At 45.1% G+C, this 18,839-nt stretch overlaps 6 non-coding genes across 6 annotated transcripts; all 6 read right to left on the bottom strand.

Moving 5' to 3' along the window:
* Positions 1–4,365: 4,365 nt before the first annotated feature.
* Positions 4,366–4,437, bottom strand: trnad-guc (transfer RNA aspartic acid (anticodon GUC)). The gene has a single exon. It is a non-coding gene; the product is annotated as a tRNA-Asp (tRNA).
* Positions 4,438–6,828: 2,391 nt separating this feature from the next.
* On the bottom strand, positions 6,829–6,901 carry trnaf-gaa (transfer RNA phenylalanine (anticodon GAA)). Its single transcript has one exon. It is a non-coding gene; the product is annotated as a tRNA-Phe (tRNA).
* A 111-nt stretch (positions 6,902–7,012) lies between these two features.
* Positions 7,013–7,084, bottom strand: trnad-guc (transfer RNA aspartic acid (anticodon GUC)). Its single transcript has one exon. It is a non-coding gene; the product is annotated as a tRNA-Asp (tRNA).
* A 1,779-nt stretch (positions 7,085–8,863) lies between these two features.
* On the bottom strand, positions 8,864–8,936 carry trnaf-gaa (transfer RNA phenylalanine (anticodon GAA)). Its single transcript has one exon. It is a non-coding gene; the product is annotated as a tRNA-Phe (tRNA).
* Positions 8,937–9,047: 111 nt separating this feature from the next.
* On the bottom strand, positions 9,048–9,119 carry trnad-guc (transfer RNA aspartic acid (anticodon GUC)). Its single transcript has one exon. It is a non-coding gene; the product is annotated as a tRNA-Asp (tRNA).
* A 7,390-nt stretch (positions 9,120–16,509) lies between these two features.
* On the bottom strand, positions 16,510–16,581 carry trnad-guc (transfer RNA aspartic acid (anticodon GUC)). The gene has a single exon. It is a non-coding gene; the product is annotated as a tRNA-Asp (tRNA).
* Between the last annotated feature and the right edge of the window lie 2,258 nt (positions 16,582–18,839).

Here is an 18,839-nt window from a genome sequence, read left to right as displayed (position 1 = left end):
AAGTACTTACACATGCTTGCAATGGTCGTCGTTCAATTTCAGTTTTGAGTTACCTGTTGAGGAGTTCCTTTCCTGCAATTGCATGCCCTCTTCTTGGTGCACGCAATATGGCAAACAGCATGTGCAAATTGGTAGAAGAAATCGAAAAGGGTTATGCGAGACTACAGAAGAAAGTTAAGAACCAATTTCTAAACAGCCTCAGTTTGGACAAAGCCACCACATACTATTAATCGAAATAGAGACTTTCTCCAATGAAAAATAGCTGCACTTGCAGCAGCAGCCCTAGGATGTCAATTACAACAGGCGGAGATCCTGTCCACTATACTAACGAGGACTGGAACATCACTGCTCGTTTGCACTCACGCCAGAGTAGTCGCTGGACAAAGGCTGTGTGCCTTTGACTGAGCGGACCATTACTGGCTAAAGTTGCAATGGTCGTCGTTCAATTTCAGTTTTGAGTACCTGTTGAGGAGTTCCTTTCCTGCAATTGCATGCCCTCTTCTTGGTGCACGCGATATGGCAAACAGCATGTGCAAATTGGTCAAAGAAATCGAAAAGGGCAAGCAGCAAGTGCAAATTGGTCAAAGAAATCGAAAAGGGTTATGCGAGACTACAGAAGAAAGTTAAGAACCAATTTCTAAACAGCCTCAGTTTGGACAAAGCCACCACATACTATTAATCGAAATAGAGACTTTCTCCCATGAAAAATAGCTGCACTTGCAGCAGCAGCCCTAGGATGTCAATTACAACAGGCGGAGATACTGTCCACTATACTAACGAGGACTGGAACAGCACTGCCCCCGGCCATGCCCCTGGTGTAATTACGCCGTTCTGACGCCATTACTTTTACTCGCTCAAGGTTGGACAAAAATGAATCAATTGTCAAATTACGCTCCTACGTTCTCCGTCAATCTGCATTTGAAAAGGAACGTTACCTACGGGCCTGAATGTGAAAACCTGCTTTTGCCTGTTAGATCTTTTGCAGTCACTCCAGAGTAGTCGCCGAAAAAAGGCTGTGTCTTTGACAGAGCGGACGATTACTGGCTAAAGTTGCAATGGTCGTTATTCAATTTCAGTTTTGAGTATCTGTTGACTACAATTGCGCGCCCTCTTCTTGTTGGACGCGATATGGCAAACAGCATGTGCAAATTGGTCAAAGAAATCAAAAAGGGTTTTGCGAGACTACAGAAGATTGTTAAGAACCAATTTCTAAACAGCCTTTGTTTCTCCCATGAAAAACAGCTGCACTGAAGCAGCACCCCTAGGATGTCAATTACCACAGCTTCAATCCCCTCTCCACGCTACACTGGCTTAGCATTGGACCGATCAGCCTCCACATATGAGCATGGTCCCCATTAAGCTGAGAAAGTACCTATTGTGCACTAGGATTTTGGAAAGCCCCTTAGAGTCGACCTTGCACGATAATGTGTCGCTTTGTGGTTAGATGCTACCCTCTGAAAGTAATACCCTACGTGGCTAAATTCTGTAGTGTAGTGGATATCACCTTGGCCTAACATGCATAAAGGTCCCTCGTTCGAAATCAGGGAGAAACCCTTTTGCTATCCATTATCATGTGCACAGTCAGTCTGGGTGGATTGCCTTGTAAAAGGGGTTGTCTCAGCTCTAACAATTAGAAAGGCAACACTTTTGGTTTTAGTACTACAAAGTTCGATAAAGATCCTTTCATCCCAAAACCCCTGAGGAGTAAACTTCCACGACCGTGGTATTCTTCTTGCTGGGAAGCTACGCTCTGAAGTAGCTCGTCAAAGTCGCCGATTTCTGTGGTGTAGCGGTTATCAAGTTCGCCTCACACGTGAAAGGTCCCTGGCCTGAAACCAGGCAGAAACACAATTGTTGTTATTTTAAGATGACATTCACACTCAAGCTGTGTCAGTGGGTTGACTAAGTTCTTACACATGCTTGCAATGGTCGTCGTTCAATTTCAGTTTTGAGTTACCTGTTGAGGAGTTCCTTTCCTGCAATTGCATGCCCTCTTCTTGGTGCACGCGATATGGCAAACAGCATGTGCAAATTGGTCAAAGAAATCGAAAAGGGTTATGCGAGACTACAGAAGAAAGTTAAGAACCAATTTCTAAACAGCCTCAGTTTGGACAAAGCCACCACATACTATTAATCGAAATAGAGACTTTCTCCAATGAAAAATAGCTGCACTTGCAGCAGCAGCCCTAGGATGTCAATTACAACAGGCGGAGATCCTGTCCACTATACTAACGAGGACTGGAACAGCACTGCCCCCGGCCATGCCCCTGGTGTAGTTACGCCGTTCTGATGCCATTACTTTTACTCGCTCAAGGTTGGACAAAAATGAATCAATTGTCAAATTACGCTCCTACGTTCTCCGTCAATCTGCATTTGAAAAGGAACGTTACCTACGGGCCTGAATGTGAAAACCTGCTTTTGCCTGTTAGATCTTTTGCAGTCACTCCAGAGTAGTCGCCGAAAAAAGGCTGTGTCTTTGACAGAGCGGACGATTACTGGTTAAAGTTGCAATGGTCGTTATTCAATTTCAGTTTTGAGTATCTGTTGACTACAATTGCGCGCCCTCTTCTTGTTGGACGCGATATGGCAAACAGCATGTGCAAATTGGTCAAAGAAATCAAAAAGGGTTTTGCGAGACTACAGAAGATTGTTAAGAACCAATTTCTAAACAGCCTTTGTTTCTCCCATGAAAAACAGCTGCACTGAAGAAGCAGCCCTAGGATGTCAATTACCACAGCTTCAATCCCCTCTCCACGCTACACTGGCTTAGCATTGGACCGATCAGCCTCCACATATGAGCATGGTCCCCATTAAGCTGAGAAAGTACCTATTGTGCACTAGGATTTTGGAAAGCCCCTTAGAGTCGACCTTGCACGATAATGTGTCGCTTTGTGCTTAGATGCTACCCTCTGAAAGTAATACCCTACGTGGCTAAATTCTGTAGTGTAGTGGATATCACCTTGGCCTAACATGCATAAAGGTCACTCGTTCGAAATCAGGCAGAAACCCTTTTGCTATCCTTTATCATGTGCACAGTCAGTCTGGGTGGATTGCCTTGTAAAAGGGGTTGTCTCAGCTCTAACAATTAGAAAGGCAACACTTTTGGTTTTAGTACTACAAAGTTCGATAAAGATCCTTTCATCCCAAAACCCCTGAGGAGTAAACTTCCACGACCGTGGTATTCTTCTTGCTGGGAAGCTACGCTCTGAAGTAGCTCGTCAAAGTCGCCGATTTCTGTGGTGTAGCGGTTATCAAGTTCGCCTCACACGTGAAAGGTCCCTGGCCTGAAACCAGGCAGAAACACAATTGTTGTTATTTTAAGATGACATTCACACTCAAGCTGTGTCAGTGGGTTGACTAAGTTCTTACACATGCTTGCAATGGTCGTCGTTCAATTTCAGTTTTGAGTTACCTGTTGAGGAGTTCCTTTCCTGCAATTGCATGCCCTCTTCTTGGTGCACGCGATATGGCAAACAGCATGTGCAAATTGGTCAAAGAAATCGAAAAGGGTTATGCGAGACTACAGAAGAAAGTTAAGAACCAATTTCTAAACAGCCTCAGTTTGGACAAAGCCACCACATACTATTAATCGAAATAGAGACTTTCTCCAATGAAAAATAGCTGCACTTGCAGCAGCAGCCCTAGGATGTCAATTACAACAGGCGGAGATCCTGTCCACTATACTAACGAGGACTGGAACAGCACTGGCCCCGGCCATGCCCCTGGTGTAGTTACGCTGTTCTGATGCCATTACTTTTAATCGCTCAAGGTTGGACAAAAATGCATCACTTGTCAAATTACGCCCCTACGTTCTCCAGCAATCTGCATTTGAAAAGGAACGTTACCTACGAGCCTGAATGTGAAAGCCTGCTTTTGCCTACGCTCTGAAGTAGCTCGTCAAAGTCGCCGGTATCTGTGGTGTAGCGGTTATCAAGTTCGCCTCACACGTGAAAGGTCCCTGGCCTGAAATCAGGCAGAAACACAATTGTTGTTATTTTAAGATGACATTTACTCTCAAGCTGTGTCAGTGGGTTGACTAAGTTCTTACACATGCTTGCTCCGTAAAACAACCTGAAATCACAGAATGGCACACATAGAGACTACCTTCCAAACCGTCTTAAGTACAAAAACAAAAGGTTACGGCACTCTTGGCATCGTACGCAAGACAGAGGTGGTGTAATGCCGAAACCCGGGATCAAACCAGGGGACCTTTAGATCTTCAGTCTAACGCTCTCCCAACTGAGCTTTTACGGCACAACAACCGATGACTTCTTTTGGCCATCATTTGCAAATGCAAGCCTCCTCAACCAAGCCGAAGACGTATTGCGGGAAATTTCAACTGTCCGGGACAAAGGCAAAAAGACTCTCCCCGTCAGGGAATCGAACCCCGGTCTTCCGCGTGACAGGCGGAGATACTGTCCACTATACTAACGAGGACTGGAAAAGCACTGCTCGTTTGCAGTCACGCCAGAGTAGTCGCTGGACAAAGGCTGTGTGCCTTTGACTGAGCGGACCATTACTGGCTAAAGTTGCAATGGTCGTCGTTCAATTTCAGTTGTGAGTACCTGTTGAGGAGTTCCTTTCCTGCAATTGCATGCCCTCTTCTTGGTGCACGCGATATGGCAAACAGGATGTGCAAATTGGTCAAAGAAATCGAAAAGGGCAAGCAGCAAGTGCAAATTGGTCAAAGAAATCGAAAAGGATTATGCGAGACTACAGAAGAAAGTTAAGAACCAATTTCTAAACAGCCTCAGTTTGGACAAAGCCACCACATACTATTAATCGAAATAGAGACTTTCTCCCATGAAAAATAGCTGCACTTGCAGTAGCAGCCCTAGGATGTCAATTACAACAGGCGGAGATACTGTCCACTATACTAACGAAGACTGGAACAGCACTGCCCCCGGCCATGCCCCTGGTGTAGTTACGCCGTTCTGATGCCATTACTTTTACTCGCTCAAGGTTGGACAAAAATGAATCAATTGTCAAATTACGCTCCTACGTTCTCCGTCAATCTGCATTTGAAAAGGAACGTTACCTACGGGCCTGAATGTGAAAACCTGCTTTTGCCTGTTAGATCTTTTGCAGTCACTCCAGAGTAGTCGCCGAAAAAAGGCTGTGTCTTTGACAGAGCGGACGATTACTGGTTAAAGTTGCAATGGTCGTTATTCAATTTCAGTTTTGAGTATCTGTTGACTACAATTGCGCGCCCTCTTCTTGTTGGACGCGATATGGCAAACAGCATGTGCAAATTCGTCAAAGAAATCAAAAAGGGTTTTGCGAGACTACAGAAGATTGTTAAGAACCAATTTCTAAACAGCCTTTGTTTCTCCCATGAAAAACAGCTGCACTGAAGAAGCAGCCCTAGGATGTCAATTACCACAGCTTCAATCCCCTCTCCACGCTACACTGGCTTAGCATTGGACCGATCAGCCTCCACATATGAGCATGGTCCCCATTAAGCTGAGAAAGTACCTATTGTGCACTAGGATTTTGGAAAGCCCCTTAGAGTCGACCTTGCACGATAATGTGTCGCTTTGTGCTTAGATGCTACCCTCTGAAAGTAATACCCTACGTGGCTAAATTCTGTAGTGTAGTGGATATCACCTTGGCCTAACATGCATAAAGGTCACTCGTTCGAAATCAGGCAGAAACCCTTTTGCTATCCTTTATCATGTGCACAGTCAGTCTGGGTGGATTGCCTTGTAAAAGGGGTTGTCTCAGCTCTAACAATTAGAAAGGCAACACTTTTGGTTTTAGTACTACAAAGTTCGATAAAGATCCTTTCATCCCAAAACCCCTGAGGAGTAAACTTCCACGACCGTGGTATTCTTCTTGCTGGGAAGCTACGCTCTGAAGTAGCTCGTCAAAGTCGCCGATTTCTGTGGTGTAGCGGTTATCAAGTTCGCCTCACACGTGAAAGGTCCCTGGCCTGAAACCAGGCAGAAACACAATTGTTGTTATTTTAAGATGACATTCACACTCAAGCTGTGTCAGTGGGTTGACTAAGTTCTTACACATGCTTGCAATGGTCGTCGTTCAATTTCAGTTTTGAGTTACCTGTTGAGGAGTTCCTTTCCTGCAATTGCATGCCCTTTTCTTGGTACACGCGATATGGCAAACAGCATGTGCAAATTGGTCAAAGAAATCGAAAAGGGTTGTGCGAGACTACAGAAGAAAGTTAAGAACCAATTTCTAAACAGCCTCAGTTTGGACAAAGCCACCACATACTATTAATCGAAATAGAGACTTTCTCCAATGAAAAATAGCTGCACTTGCAGCAGCAGCCCTAGGATGTCAATTACAACAGGCGGAGATACTGTCCACTATACTAACGAGGACTGGAACAGCACTGGCCCCGGCCATGCCCCTGGTGTAGTTACACTGTTCTGATGCCATTACTTTTAATCGCTCAAGGTTGGACAAAAATGCATCACTTGTCAAATTACGCCCCTACGTTCTCCGGCAATCTGCATTTGAAAAGGAACGTTACCTACGGGCCTGAATGTGAAAGCCTGCTTTTGCCTACGCTCTGAAGTAGCTCGTCAAAGTCGCCGGTATCTGTGGTGTAGCGGTTATCAAGTTCGCCTCACACGTGAAAGGTCCCTGGCCTGAAATCAGGCAGAAACACAATTGTTGTTATTTTAAGATGACATTTACACTCAAGCTGTGTCAGTGGGTTGACTAAGTTCTTACACATGCTTGCTCCGTAAAACAACCTGAAATCACAGAATGGCACACATAGAGACTACCTTCCAAACCGTCTTAAGTACAAAAACAAAAGGTTAGGGGACTCTTGGCATCGTACGCAAGACAGAGGTGGTGTAATGCCGAAACCCGGGATCGAACCAGGGACCTTTAGATCTTCAGTCTAACGCTCTCCCAACTGAGCTATTTCGGCACAACAACCGATGACTTCTTCTGGCCATCATTTGCAAATGCAAGCCTCCTCAACCAAGCCGAAGACATATTGCAGGAAATTTCAACTGTCCGGGACAAAGGCAAAAAGACTCTCCCCGTCGGGGAATCGAACCCCGGTCTTCCGCGTGACAGGCGAAGATACTGTCCACTATACTAACGAGGACTGGAAAAGCACTGCTCGTTTGCAGTCACGCCAGAGTAGTCGCTGGACAAAGGCTGTGTGCCTTTGACTGAGCGGACCATTACTGGCTAAAGTTGCAATGGTCGTCGTTCAATTTCAGTTTTGAGTACCTGTTGAGGAGTTCCTTTCCTGTAATTGCATGCCCTCTTCTTGTTGCACGCGATATGGCAAACAGCATGTGCAAATTGGTCAAAGAAATCAAAAAGGGTTTTGCGAGACTACAGAAGATTGTTAAAAACCAATTTCTAAACAGCCTTTGTTTCTCCCATGAAAAACAGCTGCACTGAAGAAGCAGCCCTAGGATGTCAATTACCACAGCTTCAATCCCCTCTCCACGCTACACTGGCTTAGCATTGGACCGATCAGCCTCCACATATGAGCATGGTCCCCATTAAGCTGAGAAAGTACCTATTGTGCACTAGGATTTTGGAAAGCCCCTTAGAGTCGACCTTGCACGATAATGTGTCGCTTTGTGGTTAGATGCTACCCTCTGAAAGTAATACCCTACGTGGCTAAATTCTGTAGTGTAGTGGATATCACCTTGGCCTAACATGCATAAAGGTCCCTCGTTCGAAATCAGGGAGAAACCCTTTTGCTATCCATTATCATGTGCACAGTCAGTCTGGGTGGATTGCCTTGTAAAAGGGGTTGTCTCAGCTCTAACAATTAGAAAGGCAACACTTTTGGTTTTAGTACTACAAAGTTCGATAAAGATCCTTTCATCCCAAAACCCCTGAGGAGTAAACTTCCACGACCGTGGTATTCTTCTTGCTGGGAAGCTACGCTCTGAAGTAGCTCGTCAAAGTCGCCGATTTCTGTGGTGTAGCGGTTATCAAGTTCGCCTCACACGTGAAAGGTCCCTGGCCTGAAACCAGGCAGAAACACAATTGTTGTTATTTTAAGATGACATTCACACTCAAGCTGTGTCAGTGGGTTGACTAAGTTCTTACACATGCTTGCAATGGTCGTCGTTCAATTTCAGTTTTGAGTTACCTGTTGAGGAGTTCCTTTCCTGCAATTGCATGCCCTCTTCTTGGTGCACGCGATATGGCAAACAGCATGTGCAAATTGGTCAAAGAAATCGAAAAGGGTTATGCGAGACTACAGAAGAAAGTTAAGAACCAATTTCTAAACAGCCTCAGTTTGGACAAAGCCACCACATACTATTAATCGAAATAGAGACTTTCTCCAATGAAAAATAGCTGCACTTGCAGCAGCAGCCCTAGGATGTCAATTACAACAGGCGGAGATCCTGTCCACTATACTAACGAGGACTGGAACAGCACTGGCCCCGGCCATGCCCCTGGTGTACTTACGCTGTTCTGATGCCATTACTTTTAATCGCTCAAGGTTGGACAAAAATGCATCACTTGTCAAATTACGCCCCTACGTTCTCCGGCAATCTGCATTTGAAAAGGAACGTTACCTACGGGCCTGAATGTGAAAGCCTGCTTTTGCCTACGCTCTGAAGTAGCTCGTCAAAGTCGCCGGTATCTGTGGTGTAGCGGTTATCAAGTTTGCCTCACACGTGAAAGGTCCCTGGCCTGAAATCAGGCAGAAACACAATTGTTGTTATTTTAAGATGACATTTACACTCAAGCTGTGTCAGTGGGTTGACTAAGTTCTTACACATGCTTGCTTCGTAAAACAACCTGAAATCACAGAATGGTACACATAGAGACTACCTTCCAAACCGTCTTAAGTACAAAAACAAAAGGTTAGGGGACTCTTGGCATCGTACGCAAGACAGAGGTGGTGTAATGCCGAAGCCCGGGATCGAACCAGGGACCTTTAGATCTTCAGTCTAACGCTCTCCCAACTGAGCTATTTTGGCACAACACCCGATGACTTCTTCTGGCCATCATTTGGAAATGCAAGCCTCCTCAACCAAGCCGAAGACGTATTGCGGGAAATTTCAACTGTCCGGGACAAAGGCAAAAAGCCTCTCCCCGTCGGGGAATCGAACCCCGGTCTTCCGCGTGACAGGCGGAGATACTGTCCACTATACTAACGAGGACTGGAAAAGCACTGCTCGTTTGCAGTCACGCCAGAGTAGTCGCTGGACAAAGGCTGTGTGCCTTTGACTGAGCGGACCATTACTGGCTAAAGTTGCAATGGTCGTCGTTCAATTTCAGTTTTGAGTACCTGTTGAGGAGTTCCTTTCCTGCAATTGCATACCCTCTTCTTGGTGCACGCGATATGGCAAACAGCATGTGCAAATTGGTCAAAGAAATCGAAAAGGGCAAGCAGCAAGTGCAAATTGGTCAAAGAAATCGAAAAGGGTTATGCGAGACTACAGAAGAAAGTTAAGAACCAATTTCTAAACAGCCTCAGTTTGGACAAAGCCACCACATACTATTAATGGAAATAGAGACTTTCTCCCATGAAAAATAGCTGCACTTGCAGCAGCAGCCCTAGAATGTCAATTACAAAAGGCGGAGATACTGTCCACTATACTAACGAGGAGTGGAACAGCACTGCCCCCGGCCATGCCCCTGGTGTAGTTACGCCGTTCTGATGCCATTACTTTTACTCGCTCAAGGTTGGACAAAAATGAATCAATTGTCCAATTACGCTCCTACGTTCTCCGTCAATCTGCATTTGAAAAGGAACGTTACCTACGGGCCTGAATGTGAAAACTTGCTTTTGCCTGTTAGATCTTTTGCAGTCACTCCAGAGTAGTCGCCGAAAAAAGGCTGTGTCTTTGACAGAGCGGACGATTACTGGCTAAAGTTGCAATGGTCGTTATTCAATTTCAGTTTTGAGTATCTGTTGACTACAATTGCGCGCCCTCTTCTTGTTGGACGCGATATGGCAAACAGCATGTGCAAATTGGTCAAAGAAATCAAAAAGGGTTTTGCGAGACTACAGAAGATTGTTAAGAACCAATTTCTAAACAGCCTTTGTTTCTCCCATGAAAAACAGCTGCACTGAAGCAGCACCCCTAGGATGTCAATTACCACAGCTTCAATCCCCTCTCCACGCTACACTGGCTTAGCATTGGACCGATCAGCCTCCACATATGAGCATGGTCCCCATTAAGCTGAGAAAGTACCTATTGTGCACTAGGATTTTGGAAAGCCCCTTAGAGTCGACCTTGCACGATAATGTGTCGCTTTGTGGTTAGATGCTACCCTCTGAAAGTAATACCCTACGTGGCTAAATTCTGTAGTGTAGTGGATATCACCTTGGCCTAACATGCATAAAGGTCCCTCGTTCGAAATCAGGCAGAAACCCTTTTGCTATCCATTATCATGTGCACAGTCAGTCTGGGTGGATTGCCTTGTAAAAGGGGTTGTCTCAGCTCTAACAATTAGAAAGGCAACACTTTTGGTTTTAGTACTACAAAGTTCGATAAAGATCCTTTCATCCCAAAACCCCTGAGGAGTAAACTTCCACGACCGTGGTATTCTTCTTGCTGGGAAGCTACGCTCTGAAGTAGCTCGTCAAAGTCGCCGATTTCTGTGGTGTAGCGGTTATCAAGTTCGCCTCACACGTGAAAGGTCCCTGGCCTGAAACCAGGCAGAAACACAATTGTTGTTATTTTAAGATGACATTCACACTCAAGCTGTGTCAGTGGGTTGACTAAGTACTTACACATGCTTGCAATGGTCGTCGTTCAATTTCAGTTTTGAGTTACCTGTTGAGGAGTTCCTTTCCTGCAATTGCATGCCCTCTTCTTGGTGCACGCGATATGGCAAACAGCATGTGCAAATTGGTCAAAGAAATCGAAAAGGGTTATGTGAGACTACAGAAGAAAGTTAAGAACCAATTTCTAAACAGCCTCAGTTTGGACAAAGCCACCACATACTATTAATCGAAATAGAGACTTTCTCCAATGAAAAATAGCTGCACTTGCAGCAGCAGCCCTAGGATGTCAATTACAACAGGCGGAGATCCTGTCCACTATACTAACGAGGACTGGAACAGCACTGCCCCCGGCCATGCCCCTGGTGTAGTTACGCCGTTCTGATGCCATTACTTTTACTCGCTCAAGGTTGGACAAAAATGAATCAATTGTCAAATTACGCTCCTACGTTCTCCGTCAATCTGCATTTGAAAAGGAACGTTACCTACGGGCCTGAATGTGAAAACCTGCTTTTGCCTGTTAGATCTTTTGCAGTCACTCCAGAGTAGTCGCCGAAAAAAGGCTGTGTCTTTGACAGAGCGGACGATTACTGGTTAAAGTTGCAATGGTCGTTATTCAATTTCAGTTTTGAGTATCTGTTGACTACAATTGCGCGCCCTCTTCTTGTTGGACGCGATATGGCAAACAGCATGTGCAAATTGGTCAAAGAAATCAAAAAGGGTTTTGCGAGACTACAGAAGATTGTTAAGAACCAATTTCTAAACAGCCTTTGTTTCTCCCATGAAAAACAGCTGCACTGAAGAAGCAGCCCTAGGATGTCAATTACCACAGCTTCAATCCCCTCTCCACGCTACACTGGCTTAGCATTGGACCGATCAGCCTCCACATATGAGCATGGTCCCCATTAAGCTGAGAAAGTACCTATTGTGCACTAGGATTTTGGAAAGCCCCTTAGAGTCGACCTTGCACGATAATGTGTCGCTTTGTGGTTAGATGCTACCCTCTGAAAGTAATACCCTACGTGGCTAAATTCTGTAGTGTAGTGGATATCACCTTGGCCTAACATGCATAAAGGTCCCTCGTTCGAAATCAGGCAGAAACCCTTTTGCTATCCATTATCATGTGCACAGTCAGTCTGGGTGGATTGCCTTGTAAAAGGGGTTGTCTCAGCTCTAACAATTAGAAAGGCAACACTTTTGGTTTTAGTACTACAAAGTTCGATAAAGATCCTTTCATCCCAAAACCACTGAGGAGTAAACTTCCACGACCGTGGTATTCTTCTTGCTGGGAAGCTACGCTCTGAAGTAGCTCGTCAAAGTCGCCGATTTCTGTGGTGTAGCGGTTATCAAGTTCGCCTCACACGTGAAAGGTCCCTGGCCTGAAACCAGGCAGAAACACAATTGTTGTTATTTTAAGATGACATTCACACTCAAGCTGTGTCAGTGGGTTGACTAAGTACTTACACATGCTTGCAATGGTCGTCGTTCAATTTCAGTTTTGAGTTACCTGTTGAGGAGTTCCTTTCCTGCAATTGCATGCCCTCTTCTTGGTGCACGCAATATGGCAAACAGCATGTGCAAATTGGTAGAAGAAATCGAAAAGGGTTATGCGAGACTACAGAAGAAAGTTAAGAACCAATTTCTAAACAGCCTCAGTTTGGACAAAGCCACCACATACTATTAATCGAAATAGAGACTTTCTCCAATGAAAAATAGCTGCACTTGCAGCAGCAGCCCTAGGATGTCAATTACAACAGGCGGAGATCCTGTCCACTATACTAACGAGGACTGGAACATCACTGCTCGTTTGCACTCACGCCAGAGTAGTCGCTGGACAAAGGCTGTGTGCCTTTGACTGAGCGGACCATTACTGGCTAAAGTTGCAATGGTCGTCGTTCAATTTCAGTTTTGAGTACCTGTTGAGGAGTTCCTTTCCTGCAATTGCATGCCCTCTTCTTGGTGCACGCGATATGGCAAACAGCATGTGCAAATTGGTCAAAGAAATCGAAAAGGGCAAGCAGCAAGTGCAAATTGGTCAAAGAAATCGAAAAGGGTTATGCGAGACTACAGAAGAAAGTTAAGAACCAATTTCTAAACAGCCTCAGTTTGGACAAAGCCACCACATACTATTAATCGAAATAGAGACTTTCTCCCATGAAAAATAGCTGCACTTGCAGCAGCAGCCCTAGGATGTCAATTACAACAGGCGGAGATACTGTCCACTATACTAACGAGGACTGGAACAGCACTGCCCCCGGCCATGCCCCTGGTGTAGTTACGCCGTTCTGACGCCATTACTTTTACTCGCTCAAGGTTGGACAAAAATGAATCAATTGTCAAATTACGCTCCTACGTTCTCCGTCAATCTGCATTTGAAAAGGAACGTTACCTACGGGCCTGAATGTGAAAACCTGCTTTTGCCTGTTAGATCTTTTGCAGTCACTCCAGAGTAGTCGCCGAAAAAAGGCTGTGTCTTTGACAGAGCGGACGATTACTGGCTAAAGTTGCAATGGTCGTTATTCAATTTCAGTTTTGAGTATCTGTTGACTACAATTGCGCGCCCTCTTCTTGTTGGACGCGATATGGCAAACAGCATGTGCAAATTGGTCAAAGAAATCAAAAAGGGTTTTGCGAGACTACAGAAGATTGTTAAGAACCAATTTCTAAACAGCCTTTGTTTCTCCCATGAAAAACAGCTGCACTGAAGCAGCACCCCTAGGATGTCAATTACCACAGCTTCAATCCCCTCTCCACGCTACACTGGCTTAGCATTGGACCGATCAGCCTCCACATATGAGCATGGTCCCCATTAAGCTGAGAAAGTACCTATTGTGCACTAGGATTTTGGAAAGCCCCTTAGAGTCGACCTTGCACGATAATGTGTCGCTTTGTGGTTAGATGCTACCCTCTGAAAGTAATACCCTACGTGGCTAAATTCTGTAGTGTAGTGGATATCACCTTGGCCTAACATGCATAAAGGTCCCTCGTTCGAAATCAGGGAGAAACCCTTTTGCTATCCATTATCATGTGCACAGTCAGTCTGGGTGGATTGCCTTGTAAAAGGGGTTGTCTCAGCTCTAACAATTAGAAAGGCAACACTTTTGGTTTTAGTACTACAAAGTTCGATAAAGATCCTTTCATCCCAAAACCCCTGAGGAGTAAACTTCCACGACCGTGGTATTCTTCTTGCTGGGAAGCTACGCTCTGAAGTAGCTCGTCAAAGTCGCCGATTTCTGTGGTGTAGCGGTTATCAAGTTCGCCTCACACGTGAAAGGTCCCTGGCCTGAAACCAGGCAGAAACACAATTGTTGTTATTTTAAGATGACATTCACACTCAAGCTGTGTCAGTGGGTTGACTAAGTTCTTACACATGCTTGCAATGGTCGTCGTTCAATTTCAGTTTTGAGTTACCTGTTGAGGAGTTCCTTTCCTGCAATTGCATGCCCTCTTCTTGGTGCACGCGATATGGCAAACAGCATGTGCAAATTGGTCAAAGAAATCGAAAAGGGTTATGCGAGACTACAGAAGAAAGTTAAGAACCAATTTCTAAACAGCCTCAGTTTGGACAAAGCCACCACATACTATTAATCGAAATAGAGACTTTCTCCAATGAAAAATAGCTGCACTTGCAGCAGCAGCCCTAGGATGTCAATTACAACAGGCGGAGATCCTGTCCACTATACTAACGAGGACTGGAACAGCACTGCCCCCGGCCATGCCCCTGGTGTAGTTACGCCGTTCTGATGCCATTACTTTTACTCGCTCAAGGTTGGACAAAAATGAATCAATTGTCAAATTACGCTCCTACGTTCTCCGTCAATCTGCATTTGAAAAGGAACGTTACCTACGGGCCTGAATGTGAAAACCTGCTTTTGCCTGTTAGATCTTTTGCAGTCACTCCAGAGTAGTCGCCGAAAAAAGGCTGTGTCTTTGACAGAGCGGACGATTACTGGTTAAAGTTGCAATGGTCGTTATTCAATTTCAGTTTTGAGTATCTGTTGACTACAATTGCGCGCCCTCTTCTTGTTGGACGCGATATGGCAAACAGCATGTGCAAATTGGTCAAAGAAATCAAAAAGGGTTTTGCGAGACTACAGAAGATTGTTAAGAACCAATTTCTAAACAGCCTTTGTTTCTCCCATGAAAAACAGCTGCACTGAAGAAGCAGCCCTAGGATGTCAATTACCACAGCTTCAATCCCCTCTCCACGCTACACTGGCTTAGCATTGGACCGATCAGCCTCCACATATGAGCATGGTCCCCATTAAGCTGAGAAAGTACCTATTGTGCACTAGGATTTTGGAAAGCCCCTTAGAGTCGACCTTGCACGATAATGTGTCGCTTTGTGCTTAGATGCTACCCTCTGAAAGTAATACCCTACGTGGCTAAATTCTGTAGTGTAGTGGATATCACCTTGGCCTAACATGCATAAAGGTCACTCGTTCGAAATCAGGCAGAAACCCTTTTGCTATCCTTTATCATGTGCACAGTCAGTCTGGGTGGATTGCCTTGTAAAAGGGGTTGTCTCAGCTCTAACAATTAGAAAGGCAACACTTTTGGTTTTAGTACTACAAAGTTCGATAAAGATCCTTTCATCCCAAAACCCCTGAGGAGTAAACTTCCACGACCGTGGTATTCTTCTTGCTGGGAAGCTACGCTCTGAAGTAGCTCGTCAAAGTCGCCGATTTCTGTGGTGTAGCGGTTATCAAGTTCGCCTCACACGTGAAAGGTCCCTGGCCTGAAACCAGGCAGAAACACAATTGTTGTTATTTTAAGATGACATTCACACTCAAGCTGTGTCAGTGGGTTGACTAAGTTCTTACACATGCTTGCAATGGTCGTCGTTCAATTTCAGTTTTGAGTTACCTGTTGAGGAGTTCCTTTCCTGCAATTGCATGCCCTCTTCTTGGTGCACGCGATATGGCAAACAGCATGTGCAAATTGGTCAAAGAAATCGAAAAGGGTTATGCGAGACTACAGAAGAAAGTTAAGAACCAATTTCTAAACAGCCTCAGTTTGGACAAAGCCACCACATACTATTAATCGAAACAGAGACTTTCTCCAATGAAAAATAGCTGCACTTGCAGCAGCAGCCCTAGGATGTCAATTACAACAGGCGGAGATCCTGTCCACTATACTAACGAGGACTGGAACAGCACTGGCCCCGGCCATGCCCCTGGTGTAGTTACGCTGTTCTGATGCCATTACTTTTAATCGCTCAAGGTTGGACAAAAATGCATCACTTGTCAAATTACGCCCCTACGTTCTCCAGCAATCTGCATTTGAAAAGGAACGTTACCTACGAGCCTGAATGTGAAAGCCTGCTTTTGCCTACGCTCTGAAGTAGCTCGTCAAAGTCGCCGGTATCTGTGGTGTAGCGGTTATCAAGTTCGCCTCACACGTGAAAGGTCCCTGGCCTGAAATCAGGCAGAAACACAATTGTTGTTATTTTAAGATGACATTTACTCTCAAGCTGTGTCAGTGGGTTGACTAAGTTCTTACACATGCTTGCTCCGTAAAACAACCTGAAATCACAGAATGGCACACATAGAGACTACCTTCCAAACCGTCTTAAGTACAAAAACAAAAGGTTACGGCACTCTTGGCATCGTACGCAAGACAGAGGTGGTGTAATGCCGAAACCCGGGATCAAACCAGGGGACCTTTAGATCTTCAGTCTAACGCTCTCCCAACTGAGCTTTTACGGCACAACAACCGATGACTTCTTTTGGCCATCATTTGCAAATGCAAGCCTCCTCAACCAAGCCGAAGACGTATTGCGGGAAATTTCAACTGTCCGGGACAAAGGCAAAAAGACTCTCCCCGTCAGGGAATCGAACCCCGGTCTTCCGCGTGACAGGCGGAGATACTGTCCACTATACTAACGAGGACTGGAAAAGCACTGCTCGTTTGCAGTCACGCCAGAGTAGTCGCTGGACAAAGGCTGTGTGCCTTTGACTGAGCGGACCATTACTGGCTAAAGTTGCAATGGTCGTCGTTCAATTTCAGTTGTGAGTACCTGTTGAGGAGTTCCTTTCCTGCAATTGCATGCCCTCTTCTTGGTGCACGCGATATGGCAAACAGGATGTGCAAATTGGTCAAAGAAATCGAAAAGGGCAAGCAGCAAGTGCAAATTGGTCAAAGAAATCGAAAAGGATTATGCGAGACTACAGAAGAAAGTTAAGAACCAATTTCTAAACAGCCTCAGTTTGGACAAAGCCACCACATACTATTAATCGAAATAGAGACTTTCTCCCATGAAAAATAGCTGCACTTGCAGTAGCAGCCCTAGGATGTCAATTACAACAGGCGGAGATACTGTCCACTATACTAACGAAGACTGGAACAGCACTGCCCCCGGCCATGCCCCTGGTGTAGTTACGCCGTTCTGATGCCATTACTTTTACTCGCTCAAGGTTGGACAAAAATGAATCAATTGTCAAATTACGCTCCTACGTTCTCCGTCAATCTGCATTTGAAAAGGAACGTTACCTACGGGCCTGAATGTGAAAACCTGCTTTTGCCTGTTAGATCTTTTGCAGTCACTCCAGAGTAGTCGCCGAAAAAAGGCTGTGTCTTTGACAGAGCGGACGATTACTGGTTAAAGTTGCAATGGTCGTTATTCAATTTCAGTTTTGAGTATCTGTTGACTACAATTGCGCGCCCTCTTCTTGTTGGACGCGATATGGCAAACAGCATGTGCAAATTCGTCAAAGAAATCAAAAAGGGTTTTGCGAGACTACAGAAGATTGTTAAGAACCAATTTCTAAACAGCCTTTGTTTCTCCCATGAAAAACAGCTGCACTGAAGAAGCAGCCCTAGGATGTCAATTACCACAGCTTCAATCCCCTCTCCACGCTACACTGGCTTAGCATTGGACCGATCAGCCTCCACATATGAGCATGGTCCCCATTAAGCTGAGAAAGTACCTATTGTGCACTAGGATTTTGGAAAGCCCCTTAGAGTCGACCTTGCACGATAATGTGTCGCTTTGTGCTTAGATGCTACCCTCTGAAAGTAATACCCTACGTGGCTAAATTCTGTAGTGTAGTGGATATCACCTTGGCCTAACATGCATAAAGGTCACTCGTTCGAAATCAGGCAGAAACCCTTTTGCTATCCTTTATCATGTGCACAGTCAGTCTGGGTGGATTGCCTTGTAAAAGGGGTTGTCTCAGCTCTAACAATTAGAAAGGCAACACTTTTGGTTTTAGTACTACAAAGTTCGATAAAGATCCTTTCATCCCAAAACCCCTGAGGAGTAAACTTCCACGACCGTGGTATTCTTCTTGCTGGGAAGCTACGCTCTGAAGTAGCTCGTCAAAGTCGCCGATTTCTGTGGTGTAGCGGTTATCAAGTTCGCCTCACACGTGAAAGGTCCCTGGCCTGAAACCAGGCAGAAACACAATTGTTGTTATTTTAAGATGACATTCACACTCAAGCTGTGTCAGTGGGTTGACTAAGTTCTTACACATGCTTGCAATGGTCGTCGTTCAATTTCAGTTTTGAGTTACCTGTTGAGGAGTTCCTTTCCTGCAATTGCATGCCCTTTTCTTGGTACACGCGATATGGCAAACAGCATGTGCAAATTGGTCAAAGAAATCGAAAAGGGTTGTGCGAGACTACAGAAGAAAGTTAAGAACCAATTTCTAAACAGCCTCAGTTTGGACAAAGCCACCACATACTATTAATCGAAATAGAGACTTTCTCCAATGAAAAATAGCTGCACTTGCAGCAGCAGCCCTAGGATGTCAATTACAACAGGCGGAGATACTGTCCACTATACTAACGAGGACTGGAACAGCACTGGCCCCGGCCATGCCCCTGGTGTAGTTACACTGTTCTGATGCCATTACTTTTAATCGCTCAAGGTTGGACAAAAATGCATCACTTGTCAAATTACGCCCCTACGTTCTCCGGCAATCTGCATTTGAAAAGGAACGTTACCTACGGGCCTGAATGTGAAAGCCTGCTTTTGCCTACGCTCTGAAGTAGCTCGTCAAAGTCGCCGGTATCTGTGGTGTAGCGGTTATCAAGTTCGCCTCACACGTGAAAGGTCCCTGGCCTGAAATCAGGCAGAAACACAATTGTTGTTATTTTAAGATGACATTTACACTCAAGCTGTGTCAGTGGGTTGACTAAGTTCTTA

This window comes from Channa argus, unplaced genomic scaffold (genome assembly GCF_033026475.1).
Source record: "Channa argus isolate prfri unplaced genomic scaffold, Channa argus male v1.0 Contig076, whole genome shotgun sequence".
Lineage (NCBI taxonomy): Eukaryota > Metazoa > Chordata > Actinopteri > Anabantiformes > Channidae > Channa > Channa argus.
This window is presented reverse-complemented; position numbering and strand designations above follow the sequence as displayed.